At 47.5% G+C, this 15,033-nt stretch overlaps 1 protein-coding gene across 2 annotated transcripts in view; it reads left to right on the plus strand.

The window, feature by feature from the left end:
* The first annotated feature begins 845 nt into the window (after positions 1–845).
* Acsl1 (acyl-CoA synthetase long chain family member 1) overlaps positions 846–15,033 on the plus strand; it is a 65,923-nt gene continuing 51,735 nt past the window's right edge. The window contains exon 1 of one of the 2 annotated variants that reach the window (XM_021218646.2): positions 846–1,040. The gene's annotated coding sequence lies outside the window, so the exon portion shown is untranslated. Of the gene's footprint in view, positions 1,041–8,105; positions 8,285–15,033 lie in introns of those variants that run through there. The other variant, XM_029532324.1, reaches the window with a different exon arrangement.

A 15,033-nucleotide genomic window follows, 5' to 3' on the forward strand; every position in this document is an offset into this window, starting at 1 on the left:
GAGCAGGGCAGACAAACCTTTAAAACTTGGCAGGTGGACACCGTCCTTAAGCAATGACTAGTCTGCTTTTCACTCGAACCACACAGGGGCCCGGGTTGTCCAGAGATGTCTCATGGCCAGGACATTGCGGAAGTCCTGTATTCCTAGCCAAGGACTGTGGTGAAACTTGGTGTGGGGACCGTGGTGAAACTGGATTAAAGGGGTTCGTGTATATCTGTGCTAAAGAAAGATGGGACTTCTTCAGCTACCATGGTCCCTCCAAGCAGAGAGGCCATGCCAAGAAGTCAGCTGTGGAAGAATGTTAAGGATGGAAGAGATAAAGGGCACCTGCAACATTCCAAAGCATCACATTATCAGGTTCAGGAGACTTCAGGGTCCAGATTTACCCTTTGCCCTACCTCAGATTCATTGTGAAACTAGAGGGCAGTTTGGGTGACCTTAGTGGCTTTTGCTTGCTGACAGCTCTGCTCTTGGACCTGACGGAGGCCACGCCCACCTTGCGGCTTGGAAGGAGAGGCGGAGTCAGTAGGACTGGGCGGGACCTGACCTGAAGAAGGACTGGGCCTTGAGGGGCGGGGCGAACGACCGAGGAGGCGTGGCGGGAGTGGAAGGACTGGAGCTGATGGGCGTGGCCCGAGAGGAGCGGCGGGTCTGAGGGGCTTGGATCGGTCCAGATAGGGCGGGGCTTGGGAGGCGGGAATGGCGCCGATGGGGCGGGACCCGAGAGGAGCGGTGGGTGTGATGGGGCGGGACAGGTTCGACCTGTGCGACAGGAGGGGCGGAGCTGGCGAGGGGGAGTGGGCGCGCTAATAGATGGGGCGGGGAGGAGCCTGCGGACGGGGCGGGGCGTCGTGGCACGGCACGCGCACTACCAGCCGCCCGGCCCTGCTGCTGCTGCTGCTGCTGCTGCTGCAACGCCGGTGGCGCAGCCAAAAGAGCAGCTGCGACCGCGACTCCTTAAATAGCATCGCAACCCGGCGCGGGGCAGTTCGTGGATTGCAGTGACAGCCGCCTGTGGAGCAGCCCGGGCAGCGGAGGAGGTGAGTGCGCCAGCCGGGAAGGGCCGCGTGTCGGCCAAGGCGACCCTAGCCGGGCCGAGACCGGAGAACCGCCCCGCGGCTCTGCGGGACGTTCCGCTTTTCCGGCCTGGGCTCCACGGCCTCGTTTTCCTCGGCTTCGGGAGGCTCCGGGGCCGCTCCGGCGGCCGCCGCTTCCGGTGCCGGAGCCCGGGTTCCCCCGCGGGCTGTGCGCGCGCGGGGCTGGTGCACCACGGAGTCAAGAGGTTCCTCTCTGCACCGGTCCCTGGCTGGTGTGGAGGCTGGGACCTTCCCTGCCTGGCTCAGGTGCCGAGAGGTGGTCCTGCTTGCTGGGGACCCTGGCGTCTCCGCCATCGCATCCCTCGTGCCCCCAGAGGCGGGGACTGTGAGGCGCGCACTCACCGCGCGTGGACACGGACTGTCCCGGTGCCGCTCTGTGACGTGCCCCTGCGCCGAGCGTTCGAGGAGGATCAGAAGCAGCGCTCAGAGCCCGATGTCATAAGTAGAAATTCTCGCGGTGTCTCCAAGAGGAGCTCCCAGAGCCACTACACACAGTGGTGATGGAGTCATTGATTTAAGGCAATCTGGCTTTTAATTTTTTTTTTTTTTAATTAGGGAGCAAAAATGATATTTATCACCTTGAAACGTAGACCCCGAGTGTTGATACAAGACTTAAAAGAACACATGGATTAGCATCTAGAGAAAACAGCTCCATCTAATCAGTGCACTATGCCCGAGCTTACAGACCATTTTGCCACACTGCTTAAGCTCATGGTTATGGAACCTAGTTAAGAATGGCCGTTATGAAAATGCTTCATCTTGGAACTGTGAGTATCCATCTGTAGTCTTCCCTTTAAGAACTTGACATTTGATTATGTTTCTGGGATACACGTTTCGAAAGGTAATCTGTGGTTATCCCAATGAAAATTATTAGCGTAACTCAGAAATCATCCAAACCCTTCTAGTTCACCAAAGTTAAGAACTGAAGGTCTGCAGTGGGCAAGGTTAAGAATGAGGAGCAGCTAAAAGGAACCATGGGTTTGGAGCAACACGGCGGTGAGGTGTGACAAGAACAGAAGACAGGGCCTCATCCTGGGAGATGTTCTTTCTTGTAGTTCAGCTGAAGGAAATCCCTTTGTGGTGTGGAGCTGGTTCTTTGTGAAAGGTCTGCATTGAGATCTTGAGCTAAAATTATATGACTGGAGAAGGTTGCAAAAAAAAAAAAAAAAAAGCAACACACCTTATTCACTTCTTCTAAGTTTACAGTAAACAGACAAAACTTAAAAAAAAAACAACCCTCCCCATCCGTGATCCTAAGCATTTTCACATATTTCCTTCCTGCCTCTGTTATTTATATTTTATCATTGTTTTATTATTATTACAGCCTGACTGAAATCACAAGGCCTTGGAAATTTTGACATTTAACACGCGTGGCATCTGACACAGTAGGGACAGGTTATCTATATTTATACCATACAGGTACTTTTCAGCTACTGAGTTCCTGGGTTAAACGTGAAGTCACCAAATGCGAGCCAACATGTCGCCGTGTTGTGAATTAATGTCTTTAGCACATCTTTAGTTTGAATGCAGCTATCTAGAACTGTGGGATTCCGTGTTTGGAGTAAGGGCCCTGGGAAAGATCAGGTGGTTTAGTCATTTACCTGTAGAGATTGTGTCTTTCTCCCTGAAGCCTTGCTGCTATTGTTCTTAGACTGTGACTTCTACACGTGTATCCTCATTCTTTTTAGAGTCATTTAGTTTGTAAGCTCAGTTTCATTTGATGGGTAAGCTTGCCATTCACTGCTCGTTTGCGTGCACTGTCTCCTATGACTAAATTCAATTTGAGTCACACCGTTAGAAATGTTTCACGGGCAGGCTTGTTTACATGATGCAGTGTGCACAGCTTTCATCCTGCAAAATGGGAAGAGTGTGCTTGAAGGCAGCTCCCAGCTGTGTCTCTTGAACCCCCTTTAAGCCTGACTCTTCCGCCCAGATAGCTTAAGGTGCCTGAGTCCCTTAGTGAAGGCCTTCAGTCCAAATGAGTGGTTCGACATGCACTTGAGGGTCATGATGTACCTTTGGCACTGGTGCCTGGAGGGCGGTTCTCAGTGCACAGAGGTGTTCCGAAGCTACTGCGATTGAGTTTAGGTTTCAACATCCTGGTACTTTAATGGCTTCTGAGAGCTTGAAAGAAATGCAAGGCCTAAAGTAGTAGCTGAACTCGAAGAGAAAGTCGAGGAGGTTTGAGCAGTGTTTGTGCTGGCACACTGGGATTCTCCTCCTCCTCACAAAACTCCCGAGTATCAACTCCGGAGGAATCTCAGTTTGTGAAATCCCAGGGTAGTGGGTAATATGGCCAAGGGAAAGAAAATTACCAACCACATGAATAAGTTAATTTTTCTGCTTTGTCCATCCTGATGTTTATAATTTTTTTAACCTTCGGCAGCAGTCCTGTTTGTCAGTTGTAAACTTTGAGGAGTGAAGGTGAGGAGGGCGAGAGATTACAGTCCTTTTCTTGTCTTGACTGGTTAGGAAGGGTGTTGCTTAGCCTGGAGGTTTATGAAGGCATTATACCCTTAGGATAGTGGGAGTCTGCAGGAGAACAGCATAGGCCCCATATCTTAAGCCTAAGATTTCAAAACCAGTGGTTTAATGCACATAGGAGCCTGGGGTAGTTCTCTTTATGAATTATTTGCTAGTCTTCAAGTTTTAAGCAAAAAATATGAAAGCTGTCTAAGTATCTAAATTAAAAGTTTTACTTTTTCATATTATAAAAGTAATATATACTTGTTATAAAAAAAACCCAGGGCATATAAAAGTGAAACGTCTTCAAGAAATTACATTTGGGTTTATTTTCTTCCAGTTGTTTTATAAGCAAATTGAAAAATAATTTTAAGGCATATATTATCATTTAAGTTGAACATTTTGACAATTCGTTTTTTTAAATTAACCTTTATTTTTGTTTTCTATGTCTGGATATTCTGCCTTCATGTATGTCTGGATACCACATGCATGCAGTGCCTCCAGAGTCTAGAAGAGGGCTTTGAATCCTTTGGGACTGGCATTACTGATGGTTAGGGGCTGCCTTGTGGATGCTGGGAATTGAACTCAGGTCCTTTGGAAGAGCAACCGATGCTCTTACCTGCTGAGCCATCGCTCCAGACTGACGGTTCACTTTTAATCACCTCAGTTATTCACTTTTAATCACCTCAGTTATTCAATTTTAATCTCCTCAGATTTGCTAACACATTTTGAAGATGACTACTTTTAATTTATTCATTACTCTCTCTTTGTTGATTATTTCAGAACAGTTTACCAAGCTCTGTTCTCTAATTAAAACAAACATGTTTAAAATTAAACACATCCTTTAAAAAAAAAAAAAAAACTCATGATTTTGTAAGTTACTTAAAAATTCCTGAGTTGGTTTTAATGGACTTTTGGGTTCGTGTATTTTAGTGAAAAGCTGTTGAAATAACGATTTCGTGGTTTGGAAAGATAGATGGAAAGAAGTTAGAGCAGCAGAAAAGTGTGGTTTGAACATCTTAGAACATTTCCGTATTTTGGGTGCGACTTCTGATAAATGCATTATCTGCGCATTTGCAGGGTTTTGGCTGCTGTAGAAATTTGGCTCTCTGCACTCAGGTTTGTTGGAGGCGAAGTGTCTGTAGGCAGGAAGTTAGAACACCGTTGATTAAGCAGAATTAAGAGGTAGCTGTAACAGGATTACACTGTTACGGGTGTCCCTCATCTCAGAGATGCAGTAGAGGTTATGCTCTGGGAGCTTCACGTGGTCCCTCGGGAGCCCTGTGAGGCAGGTATTACTTTTAGACTATGACAGTGGCTCTCAGCCTTCCTGATGCTGCGACCCTTTAATACAGCTCCTCATGGTGTGGTGATCCCCTCCCCCCCAACCCTAAAAGTGTTTGCATTGCTACTTCATAACTGTAATTCTGCTACTGTGGTAAATTATAATGTAAATATCTGTGTTTTCTGTGGTCTTCGGCGACCCCTGTGAAAGGATCGTTTGATCCTAAGGGGGTGGGGTCCTGGAGAAGCAGGTTGAGAACTGCTTCTCTCTGCCATTTGGAGATTAAGTCACCCAAGGCAGGATTTGAGTCTAGGCTGCCTGGTGGTGGGGCCTGAGCTTTTTTTCAAGTGCTTCCTCTTATGTCCCTCTGGAGTAGATTTCTCGGGCCTGGAAAGTTCCTTGACTTTTTTTTTTTTTTTTTTTTTTTTTTTTTTTTTTGTCTCGTTTATCCTCAGCCATGAATTTTCTCTTCATAACACCTGAGTTCCGAGAGATCAGAGCTTGATTGATTCAGTGTAGGTCAGGGTGAGAATTAAAAAGTAAAAGGGGTCCCATCTGCCCTTGAACGAGGCCTTGGAAACCTGGAGTACACACAGTTGGGGTGATTGATCAAGGCATCAAGTGTTGGGGAGACCACGGGCAGGACCAGGGCCCTAACTTGGTACAGACTGTGGAGCCAAAGCTCATTAGCAGGAGGAGATTCACCTCACTGTGACACATGGATCTGCCCTCTGCTGTTGATTTGGGAAGCACTCTCACCCCCTTCCCGGGACGGTGATCCTATTGAGACCATCCAGTAGGCCAGAAGATGGACTCCTCTGTCCTCAGTTGGCAGGCTCTGTGGCATTGTCCAGTGATTCTGACTGAGTTGTTTGCCTGGTAAAAGTACAGAACTAGAAGCCATGGGCTAAGTGTAACAGGGATGCCGTGGGTGAAGTAAGGTGGATTGAGCGCGAGTGGGACCCACACACAGTCATGTCTATGTCTCGGCACCTTAGAGCCCTGTCAGACAAACCCCAACCTCTGAAATAGCCCAGCTCCCTCTTCTCACTGATGGAATAGCTGTAGCAGAGGGAGAGGGTATGGCTAGTCAAGCTTACACAGCCTGCCTTCCCCCTCTGGCCATCTTACACACACACACACACACACACACACACACACACACACACACACGGAGTTGGTTCCTGTGGTTCCTGGACCCCTGTGCCTGTTGGAGGACTGTCTGGCCCCCAGTGTTGTCCTTGAATTAATGTCCTAAGACTGGTAGTCAGCAGGTTTCTGCTTACCATAATCTACTCTCTGCCCAACATTTCCCAGCATGCACCTGTTTCTTCCTTGAATTCTTAGTATTTAAGTTCACAGTCTGTTATCTCCAGTTTAGACAGCAGAAGTCCTTGTTAAAAAAACAAAACAAATCTGGGGATGGTAGCATCTGTGATCCCAGCACGTAGGAGGCTGAGGCAGGAGAGTCACCTTGAGTTTGGGGTTAGGCTGGGCTACATATTATGTTTCAGGCTAGCACTGGAGACAAGACTACCCTCTCTCAAAAATGAAGAAGAAAGGGGGAGGGGGTCTCGCGGAGGGGTGGTGTTGGCTAAGAAAGAAGAGGGTAACTTTTCCTAAGCAGAACTTGAGGGCAGACACCCTCCGAGCCGCCAGTCTTCCTTTAGTTAACCTTTCCAGGGCTTCTGCGGCCTGGTTCCAGTGTGCTGTTTCCTTGGCTACTGCAAAGCCCCATGAATGAGAACAGCAGGACGTGCGACCATGGGACTAAAGGACCTCTGCACCCTAAGACTCTGAGCTGTCCAAGGACCTGAGTTGCTGGCGTGTATCCTGGAAAGGGGCTAGACCTCCACGCGTGTGTTGACATGGGTCTTGCTCTAATGCCAATCATTTCCTCAGCCTCTTTCCTCAGTGCTGTCGCTCAGAGGTACTGGTCCAAGTGTGACTCTCTCCCTTCTCAGTGTCTTTCACTGGGACCTTGGGTTCTCTGACACTCAGCTAGGATGCACCAGCGACCAAACTAGTGACTAAAATTTTGAGGTATACCTATACCAGTTAAAAAATGCTTGTGGCTGGGCAGTGGTGGCGCACGCCTTTAATCCCAGCACTTGGGAGGCAGAGGCAGGCTGATTTCTGAGTTTGAGGCCAGCCTGCTCTACAGAGTGAGTTCAAGGACAGCCAATGCTACACAGAGAAACCCTGTCTCAAAATAACCAAACCAAACCAAACCAAACAAAAAATGGTTGTGGTCCCAAATGTCCTACCTGCTAATTCTGAATCTTTTTCACTGGTCACTTGATATTTTGGTTGGCATCCCTGCCTCTGACTGGTGTGTGTCTTGGTATGTATGTATATACATCTCTTCCTCTTAGGAGCACTTCAACCATATGGTCAGCTCCAGATAAGAGAGAGACCTAGTTATTGTCATTTCCGTGTTTTCAGAAATGTTCCTGGGCTCTGGACTGGTCCGAAGATGACTGACATTAGGTATTGTCCCTGACTTGTGTCCGCAAACGCAGTCAGTGGGCAGAGTCTGTTTATTCTCGTGTACTGGCTGAACCATATCACCAGTGGGCACCTGCTCCTGACTTGGATACTCAGTACCACCAACCAAGTCTAGAGCTTGCCATTTCCGCATAGACAGCGGTGGCTCGTAGTTAGGATGCAATGGTGTGGGTGCTGAGAGGAAGGGATAATGGCTTTTCTGGAAATGCAGCTCTGACCAGATCCTTCCTAAGAAGAAACGGTCAGGGGTCTTCCACTGTCGGGCCCCAGGTTCAAGCTTGTCTATTAGAGGCTTCCCTCCTTGTATAGCATGGCCTCAGCCCCCCCCCCCCCCGATCCCAGCATTTTATACAGTGTCTTACCCTTAGTTCCCCCTTCATGGTGTCTATATGACTGGCTGAAGCTGGGAGACATTAAGGCAGTGTCTACTCTGCTAGGCTAGATCTTAGCAGTTAGGATCAAGGGGTTGAAATCTTCAGACCAAAACATGTGCCTCCTGGAGGTGAGCCTTGGGTTTAAGAGTGGGTTCAGTGAGACACAGCTGGTTCTGGGTTTCTCAGAATGTGGGAGGGGTGGTTAGTGTCGAATTCTAGCTAATCTTATATAACTGTACTAGAGTCAACTTACCTGGTATTCCTACTTTAAAGGTGTGTCTTGTTTCTGTGCCAGGAGTTCACCGGTCAAATAGGCCTTTGTTCCTTCTGTAACACAGTTACCCACATTGTACCTCAGTCTAACCGTGAGGCATTCTAGCATGTAGAGCCAGCAGGGGACCTTATGTGTCACCAGTCTAGCGAGGCACCCCATAACGGACAGATCCCAAACCCAGAGCCCTCCAAAGCCCTGGCTTAGCCTCTGAGGACAGTGACAGTCTGTTGTTGTTTCTTGGCATGACTTGGAGATGGATTTGGGGTTGCCGAGTGTAATTAAGGTAAGCATACTTGCCCGCTGGAGGTAGGGACTAAGGTAAGATTCCCGGCCCAGGACACATTTCCCCATACGTGGCCAGCCTTTGAAGCAACTCACCAGGCAGGTGCCAGAAGGCTCTCTAGAGATTAAGTGTTGTTTCTGATAATGGTTACATTCACCCTTGGTTGGTTGTTGGTTGGGGCGGGGAGGGGATGGACAGTGCAGCCAGACCACAAGTTAGGATTCACAATGTAAATATTAGAACTATTAGAGATATCTTCTTGTCTTTCTTTAAATCTGTATTTGTTTCCTTCATTGGCCACAGAACACTTTGGAGTGTGTAGGTATTGTTTATGAATGAAAGAATGAACATATATATATATATATATATATATATATATATATATATATANTAGAACTATTAGAGATATCTTCTTGTCTTTCTTTAAATCTGTATTTGTTTCCTTCATTGGCCACAGAACACTTTGGAGTGTGTAGGTATTGTTTAATATTGAAAGAATGAACATATATATATATATATATATATATATATATATATATATATATATATATATATATAACAGGTGCATTTATTCGTCACCAGTTGCGGTGTGTTAGAGGTGTAGCGAACCAGAACGTGGTCCCCTTCTCTGCTGTCAGCACGGCGGTAGGTCTCTGAGGGCTACTTTTTAAAAGGTGAACCAGTTTGGGGGGGGGGCGGGCGGGGATACAAACTAAAACTGCTCTGAAAATAGGTTCTGAGCCACGTCAGTTAATGCGACTGACTTCAGGCGAGTTAGTAAAAGCCAGAGTGTGTTTTAGTTTTGTTCTGCAGATTTTTTTTTTTTTTTTCAACGTGGAAGCCTTAGTCGGGTCCTTTATTTTCTCTCTGGTTCATGGCCATGTCTCCGGAGGCGTGGGTTGACTCACTTGACATAGTGGGTACGCAGTGACTATTTGCCAATCGAGTACATGGACTTGGATCTTGCACGGAAATTAAATGTTGTGCTGGACTGGCTGCTCCGAGTCAACGTTTTCCTTGGCAGCCTTTGCTTAGACCTTTGGCTGTTGACAGGATACGCTATATGCGCGGGTTAGGCTCACTGCCTTCTCACAAACGCTTTCCTAATGTACAGAGTCAGAACTGTTAGCACCCTTGGAATGTCTCCTGATTGACAGGATGTGTGGGATCTGCTTTAAAATCCATTAAAAAAAAAAAAAGAGAAAGAGAGCATGATAAAATAACATTAGTAAAATGTTAGCTGCAGCTGAAGGGTCAAGGGTACGTGGTAATTTTATTGTACTTCGTAGGTGATTGAATAGCTCTGGGGACCTTTGTGGCAAGAATTGAAACTAAATATTATGGAATTGTAAAGATCCCCAAACTAATGTAACTTGGTTATTTCAAGCAGATAACAACCCAACTTGGCATTTATTTTTTTGTTGTTGTTGTTTTTCCTGTCCTTTATAAAGTAGGTCATTGTTCTGTAACCTTCTGTAAATAAGATTTGTTTTGTTTTTAGCTTCCCTAAGTGAGTCACCTCTTCTTATGGTTACGTGACCTGGACGTAATTTTAGCTAGTGTCCCGTGGTGTCATGGATACCTCTCCTTTGCCACCTCAGACAATGAGCAGAGTCTTGCTTCACCTGCCCTCTTTTCCCCTGTTGATTTAACTTCACTGCCTTCCAGGGAGGTACAGGGGCCCGTGTTCTTTAAAGGTTCCTCTCCATTCTCAAGAGTCTTACAACTTACAAACATTTTAAAAGAATCCATTTGTTTCTGCTTTCTAAGTTACCTGTTGAGGTCTGGCAGAACTAAAGGGTGACTTTTCTAACCTTGTGTATGCACGTGCGCACGTGTGGTGTGTGTGTGTGTGTGTGTGTGTGTGTGTGTGTGTGTGTGTGTTGTATTCAGTCTGAGACTCACACTGTGGCAGGCTAAGCCATTTCTCTAGTTGACAGTTCCTCTGAAGTCTTATTCTATTTTAAGAGGTGTAAGTAACCCTACCCAACCTGTGCCCTCTTGAGCCTTCTTATCCAGGTCACTGCTATTTGATAGCTGCGACCTCTGAGTCACTGGGCCCTGTGGGCTCCTTGAGGACAAGGCCAGACAGAGTCTGTTCTCTCTTCCATACTGACCTAGGCCCCCTGCAAGGACATGGCTGACTCTTAGTGAAGTGAAGATGAGCCTTCAGCAGCTATTCCATAACCTGCTGACAGGAATAATGTCCTAGGAGAGAGACCCTGCCTCCTCAAGGCTCCTGCCCACTTCCCTTGCTCCCCAGATGATCTGGTTTTCACAGGGATTTCTTCCACCACCACCACTTCCACTACCTCGTCTTTGACTGTTTAGATTTGGCCCAGTTCCACTTTGGCCTCTGCATAGCCCCCTGGGGGCCTCCAGCTCACACACAGAATTCTCTCCCCTCCATATGCTTGGCTCTACCTCTTTCCTGCTAGAGGCCGTCATCCCCAGGTGTCTTGGGATGCTGGGTTAGCTCCCCCAGGTGTGTGTGCCTTCATTGTTCCCCTGAACTTGTGGAAGGTGGAGAGAGCATTGCCAGGGGCTTGGTTCTCCTGCCAATGACCCTCTGTTTGCAGAGGCCCAATGAAAAGTTTTATTTCCCTCCTGTGTGCAGAGTGCTGTTTGGTTTGCCTCGAGGTCCTCTCTGAAAGAACACCCATGTGGAAGTTGCTCCCAGGGCTGCTGAGGCCGGCAACAGGGCCCAGCTCAGGGCAGGCAGTGAAGGCTTAACTGGGTTCTCTGGGAGAGGTTTACAGCCCATCTGTCATTCCTTAATAAGGGCAGGTTACCACCCTAAATCCCCTGGGTAGCAGGTGGAAAATACATAAATACAAAAGAACATTAACCAACTCGAATCCGGTTTTATCTTGTTTATTGAAAATATAGTTAGTGGTTGGTATGGCAGATTTGGTTATGCATTTACCACAATTAAAAAGCTGAGGGGGTGGGGTAGCCCAATGTAAAGCATAATAAAATAAAAATAAACACAGGCCTGCTACCATAGAACTGATGGGTTTTATGATTTATTTTTATTCTTAAGTTGTGTGGTATGGAAGTGTCTGTGTGTATGTGTAGGTGAGTGTCTGTCTGTATCTCTGTGTATGTGCAGGTGACTGCCAATGTCCACAAGGGGCAGAGGTGTGTGTGTGTCTGTGTGTGTGGCTATGTGTGTGTGTGTGTATTGTATATGTGTGTGTATCTGTGTGTGTATATTGTATGTGTGTGTGTGTGTGTGTGTGTGTGTGTGTGTGTGTGTGTGTGAGAGTATGTGGAGGTGACTGTTGATGTCTGCAGAGGTCAGAAGCCTTGGCTCCTCCTGGTGCTGGAGTTACAGGCATTTGTGAGCTGCCCTACGTATGTGCAGTGACAAGAACTCAGGTTTTCTGTAGGAGAACTGTATGTTCTTAGCCACAGATCCATCTCTCCAGCTCAGAATTGGTGGTTTTCAATGGTTTCCTCCTGTCCCTTTCCCAGGGTTTCGAGGTGTGGGTGGAATCCTGTTGATCTGGTCTGATGATAGGCTGACCCCACCATCTTCTTGTCTTGGAGGGGCCAGCATGGCTTTCTTGACACAGAGGGAAGCGGTTTTCCACTGTTCTCGCTCCCTTTGTACCTCTGAGGCCCACACAGGCAGAAGCTTGCCTCATGCTTGTGCAGCTCATCAGGACACAGCCTGGAATGGAACCTTCGCATTTAAGTTCAGGATTCTCCATGGTTCTGTTCTGTACAATTTCCACAGTCATTGCTCTGAAATAGGGGCTTTAGACAGAACACCCGAGGGGACCTCAAGGATGGGGCCCCTGCTCAAACACAGAAACCCTGCTTCCTCCTTCCTGCAGGTCCTCAGTGAAGGCCTTCCTGCCTAGCTGGGTTCTAGCCCTAGCTGTGGTAACTAGACACGAGCCCCTTTCTTTATTAAGCTGTTCTTCCTTCTCATGGTGAGGTGTCTCACCTCTGGCTTCCTTTGTAAGATGGAGGGTCTGCTCTTGTGGGTTGTTTTAGTGGCAAGGGGAATTGTATTCCCTTCTTACCTGCTACAGTAGCACGCTCTACCTGTGTTGCCCAACACCCTGAGACCATGGTGTCATCCTCTCATCTCGGGTCAGGTGTCATCCGATGAAACCTGCCTGATCAGATGCTTCCTTAAGCAGAGCTGGGTCAGACTACCCACTCCGTGCACTGAAGCTGATTGAAGCGTCCCCTTCCATCCAGGCCCACTTCCTTCTGTAGCCTTCTTCAGTAAGCGCCCCTGCTTTGTTGTGAAATCCAGAAATGGAGCAGTGTTAAATCAACTAATAGTTTAATATCTCATTAGCCTGTGTTAATTATAAGGGTTCTATTTGAAATGTCACTTCAGTATTTTAATATCTTACTAGCCTGTGTATATAATTATATATAATGGATTTTGTTATGATATTCTTATGTATGTAATATCTCCTTATCACTCCTGTTAATCCCCTTCTTCCCACCTAGCCCCCCCCTCCACTTGCCCGCCTTTCCCTGACCCAGTGAGTTCCATTAGTATTTGCACGGATGTGTGTTTGTTTACAGGCATGTGAGCACCTTATCAGCAGTCACACCACTGAAGAAACCTCTCTCCCCACCATGTCCAGCGTTATTCATATACACAGTAAATAAATATTTGAGGACCAATGGAGCAATCTTGCTTCCCTCGGGGCTGTTGTTTGAATAGGAAGTTTCTTAAATACATCTGACTCAAGTTTAACCTTGGTGTCCTACATAAAGGCCTTTCACATGGCCTTAGGAACCTCCAAACACACAGATCCTCTTTGTGACTGTGTGGAAAGGGAGGGGGCGGAGAGCTCTCTGCTGTGTTGACTTTGTGACTGTCCGGTGCTCTGGGGAATGTTGAGCAGGTCCTATAGGCAGCTTCCTTTACCCCTCAGAGGGCCACCCACCCAGCACTCTCAGGCTGGGGACCACTGTCCTCACCAGAGTCCTCTGCTGAGCCAGCTCCAAGCCTTGGAGCCCACTGTGTTTCTCTGGTTTGCAGGATTCAGTTTTGAAATAGAAAAGTCGCCTAGTGTGTCACAGTGGGACCCTGCCTTCTTCTTTCATTTGCACCTGGGCCCCTGTGTGTGGCCTTAAACTGATGAGGTGTGATCCCATCCCTAAATACCCAAGGCCTGTTTCTGTTCCTGTTGACAAACTCCCCAGGAAGTGAAAGCTTTGGGGAAATACAAGGCATCATGGGAACTGGGCAAGGGGACAGACACCTTTAGATACAAAGTCGCGCTCCTCTGGCTTCTCCAGCCAGTCCACATCACCTGACCATGGAGTTTACTCTTTGCTCCAGACTGGGGGTGCCTTGAGACTCTGCAGGTGGGAGCCAGGATGCAGAAATGTGAGGACACCCTGGACAGCTCTTTCCTCTTCCGACTCACTCTGGTGTAAATGTGGAGCTCAGTAAAACAATAGTGGGAATCCCAGTGGGCCCCTCCCTCCTCAGTAAGCACCCAGTACCTCTGTTGGCCTGGGCAGTGTGTTAAGCACCAGAGTAGGAGGAGTCAGAAAGAGCTACCTAGGTACTGTACTTCGGAGTGCCACAGACCTAGTGTCTAGCAGGAGGCACAAAGGCTACAGAGTAAGTGTCCTTGAGGTCAGCTGGAAGATGAGCAGCTTGTTGTGAGGAGATCTGTAAGAATTTGTTAGAGAGTGGCCTCTGGCCTGTTTGGTGGGATTTGCGCATCATAAAGTAGGTCTCAAGAGATCCAGGGAGAGAGGGAAGGTGCAGAGCCACAGACTAGAGGGGAAGATTTTCTTTAGGAAAGGCTGGGAGGGAGGAAGTGTAAGGGGCAGGTGCATCTGCCTAGGTAGGGGATGGAGACAGCATTATACTGTGAAACCTGTTCCTGGGGCTGTTCTGGGTCAGAGATGCAACAGGGGACCCTCTCTGGGTAATCTTGGTTACCTCAAAACCTTTGATCTTGCCCATGGAGGAAAGCTTTAGGGACCTGGAAAGTTAGGGCAATAGCCAGATCACAGATCACCTTCCTGTCTCAAACTCCAGGTTGGATTATTACTGTTCCTGCCAGTCATTCTCCCAGGCCCCAGAACCCAGCTCTCCAGTGCCTTGTCTGTTGTTGCCAGTTATTTATCAGATCTCTGCCTTTGGAAGATTGTCTGGAATTTTCTTTCTTTGTTAAAGCACATCTAAATGTGAAGGCTGCCATTTGAACTGTCTTGAAGCGTACACTTGCCCAATGGTGCTGAGTGAGTTGTGTAAGTATCACCACTGTCCAGCCCCACAGTTTTCATCACCCCAAACAAAACCTTTGCAGCTGTTGGGCAATGTCTCCCATGCCTCCCTCCCTCCCCTGCCCCAGCCCCTGGTAACCTCTGCTCTAATTTCTGTCCATGAATTTGCTGATCCCGGCAAACCTCATGACGATAAGATTGTGCCCTTCCCTTTAGCTTGTTTCACTTAGCTTGGTGTTTTCTATGTTCATTCATATCACCTGTGTTGTTACGTGTGTAACTGTATAGTCTAGGGCCTGATGTGCTGTAAGTACTTACCTGATGCCAACTCTTAAGAACAGTGGAACTACGGCATGGGGAGATGGTTCAGTGCTCTTCCAGAGGACCCAGGTTTGGTTGCCAGCACCCACATAACATCCTCTTATGGCCTCCAAGGGCTCTAGGCATACACATGATACACACACATATATATATATGCATGCAGGCAAAATAAAAATAAGAAATTTTTTTTAAAAAAATCATGTTTT

The sequence above is a fragment of the Mus pahari genome, chromosome 19 (genome assembly GCF_900095145.1).
Source record: "Mus pahari chromosome 19, PAHARI_EIJ_v1.1, whole genome shotgun sequence".
NCBI lineage: Eukaryota > Metazoa > Chordata > Mammalia > Rodentia > Muridae > Mus > Mus pahari.